At 44.0% G+C, this 3,249-nt stretch overlaps 1 long non-coding RNA gene across 1 annotated transcript; it reads left to right on the top strand.

Moving 5' to 3' along the window:
• Positions 1-818: 818 nt before the first annotated feature.
• On the top strand, positions 819-2,956 carry LOC142922878 (uncharacterized). The gene is made up of 2 exons (XR_012940389.1): positions 819-1,808; positions 2,203-2,956. It is a non-coding gene; the product is annotated as an uncharacterized LOC142922878 (long non-coding RNA).
• Positions 2,957-3,249: the final 293 nt, after the last annotated feature.

Genomic DNA, 3,249 nt, shown 5'->3' with positions numbered 1-3,249 from the left:
TCCATACCCGAGATGGCTTTTCTGAGATCCCAGTCTCCACTGGTGTTGGACCAGAAGACGCAAAAAGGCGTCTTCTTATTCTTAGCGTCTTCTTGTTTGCATTTTGACTACTTGCGTTGTGGTTATCGCAAACATGATCCCTTGTATAAAGGTGTCAGTTTTTGTGCCAGATAAAAGGGTAAAAACCTATTACTATATCTTGTTACTGGCAAAGGAGGTCTCATAAGGTATCGAAGCTAGTTGACTGGAGGGGGGATAATTGGAGAGGAGAACCCCATTTATTTGCTTGTACTGGGTGCTTGTCAATTATGCTATGCTATCATGAATGTAATGTAATTCCCCTAGAAAAAAACCCTTAATAAGGTCTAAAGATACATTTTCGTGAGAGTCCCACACTGGGATGCTTGGCAAATTCCATTAATGAGTTCATTTTATGTCAGAGAAAACTATCCACAGTAAGCACACGCATATGAGAGGATAGCATAGGTCTGAACAGATAGGTCGGAGCATGCATTTCTTTCTCCTGTCATCTTCCAGCAACTTCACTGATTATCGAGTTTGTAAAGTTTGTGAAATCTAAGTGATCCTCCAACCTTTGTGTCAAAATTTGCAGATCCTAGACTGGACACATCTGAAGTTTAAACAATAACAGCTCATGCACTGATTTATCCCATATTCTCACAAACTCCACAAACGGATAACATCATTAGTTACTGATGGTGCAAAGTAAGGCAACATTGCAGGATTGCCGTTCAGGGGTCAAGGAATCTAGGGGAGAGCAAATTCATTGTGTACCAGTAAAATGTCTGTGGGTCTTACATTGCAGGTGGCATGCTGCCTGTGGAGGACCTCATCTCGGGCACGTGCAGCCTCACTGCTGCGCTGCAGCGGTCATGGCTTATAGCCCGACAGTCAGTCTAACCACGGACCAGTTCCTAGAGGCGCCAGTTGACGGTTCCTCCAAGTCCTTGTTCCGCTCGCCTGGCGCCCACCGAGACCTCGCAGTGTCGCACAGAGGCAAGCGGTCATCTCTCGGGGTCACCGCGCACAGCCTCGGCGCATCATTGGTGAGGGGCAATAAGCCAACTGAACGGTTGAGCTCAACAGCGAGAAGCAACAAGGCCCTGATGCCATTAAATGAGTCGGCAAAGCCCAAAAATTATTTCTTTTCTAACCAGAAGAATGTTTTGTTGTACTTACGGAGCAGTGAAGCAACTAGGCGTGAGCACTTGCCGAACGGCGGCTGTGCGACAAGTACCTATCCCAGGTGGTTGACAAGCCAAAAGGATGAGCTGGATGTGTCGGGGATCACGAGCATTCCTGAGCTCAGGTACCCGGCCTGGCTGCGTGACTGCGATGTGGACTCCCAGACCAGCAGCCACGAGACGGATACCAGCACGAAGAGAGCAGGTGCCGCTCAGAGCCTGCAAAGCAGACCAAAGTACCCAGAGTGGCTCAAAGATTGGACATCTCCGGCCTTACGAATGTAGCCAACGAGGAGCCCGTGTCAGAGGACCTTAGATCCCTAGGTGTGTGTGTGTATATATATAGTCTGTATATAGCAGATGACATTTCATATGTTTTCAGGTACATATTCAGTCTTTTCTCACAGAGACGACTGAGCGGCCACCCATGTGGTTGTGACGTGCGATGCGTGATTCTTGATGCACAGCCTCATTGGAGGAGCTGCTGAGCAGGGCGCGCATGGAGTTGGAATCCCCCGGCTTGGAGGCCCCCTCCCCGGGCAGCTTCAACACGGACGTCTTCCTAGGGGCTGATCGTCCCTGGGAAAACCCCTCCACGCCATTGTGAATTTATCTTTATATTCACACTCACGCACAGCATAGAGGCTGCACCGCCTCTAAGTATGATGTCAGATTATGAATGTTATAAGCTAAGCAGGTAAGCCTGGTTATTACTTGGATGGGAGACTATTTGGTAATAGCATATATTATAGATTTTGGCTGCTAGGTAACCAGGAGTTAGTAATACAGCAATGGAATCTTGAATCTATATCCGGAGTTTTGCATTTTACTCCCTCTGTTTTCACCGGGTTCTCCGATTTCCTCTCACATACCACTCGCTGATGAAATTTGCAAAATATCACTGCCAAACCCGCCTGAGACTTGGTGAGATTTTTCTGGCTTCCACCATGATAATAAGTCAACCAAGTAATTTTCTCTCAATCGTGTCTCTTCTCAGGGCCGTGTACCACCTGTCGCGTCTGAAAGAGCTGGTTGACACCATCAAGGAGAACAAGGATGGCTGCATTTTAAGGCGGTGGTCGAGGTTTGTACTCAGAAGGATACGTTCGCTTGGTCCTGCTAATTCATGGTTGTTAAACATCAATGGTACTTCAGGTGCTGTGGTGTGAATCGCAATTACTTGTGAACTTGTGGGGCCCATGGGGCACAGTAATTGCCCTGTTAATGGAAGTGCCACAACAAAGTATTGGAAAAATGTGATGAAGTTCGTTCAGGGTTGGAGTTAGTGAATGGTTGCAGCAGTATTTTGCACAGCAAATCCATGCAGACTCAAATGTCACTTGAAAGAGAAACTATATGTGAAAAATATTGTGAGCACAACTAAACTTATTTTGGTTTTATCCATTTTGGAAGGAGACTACTTTATTGGGAACATACATGCTAGTATTTGTGTAGTTATAAACATTTGGGAAATCACTGTAAAAGTACATTTGCTTATTTAGATTGCACTATACCTGTATTGTAAAATTTCAGAACCTTTTATGTAACTTGTAATCAATAAACCAAAGTTGCATATTGTATGCAACCCATGACTTGGATTGTTTTTATCATGTCTTGTTTAGCATGGTTGGTTATGTACAGTGTGAAAGAAATTCAACATACATTAAATATTTTCTGATATTTGAATGTTTATATTGTACATGTATATTTATTTTACAATAAATCTGAGACAAAGGCTTATACACATGGAATTGAAAATATTCAGCTATGATTTGTATTTCTCAAGTATTTTAAGAAAAGTCAGCGAGTCTCGTGACATGTCTTCACATTTGGGGGTGATGATTGTGATGGATATACAAGCATTAACCTGCTTACATTCCTAGAGTATGTAAGGTGAATTTGGGCATTCTGGGTGATTGGGTTTTAGGCCAAACACAGGCAGATGGTTGGGGATAGATGTTTTCAAGCATCTATTAATTATTAATCGGCATGTACTATCTTACTATGATGTAAAGTTCAAAGACATGGTTCATGAAGGGAATGG

Source organism: Petromyzon marinus, unplaced genomic scaffold (assembly GCF_048934315.1).
Source record: "Petromyzon marinus isolate PM22_M1 ecotype Great Lakes invasive population unplaced genomic scaffold, UKy_Petmar_22M1.pri1.0 PM_Scaffold_2, whole genome shotgun sequence".
Taxonomy (NCBI): Eukaryota; Metazoa; Chordata; class Hyperoartia; order Petromyzontiformes; family Petromyzontidae; genus Petromyzon; species Petromyzon marinus.
The sequence above is the reverse complement of the archived record's forward strand: the minus strand, read 5'-3'. Positions and strand labels throughout refer to the sequence as shown.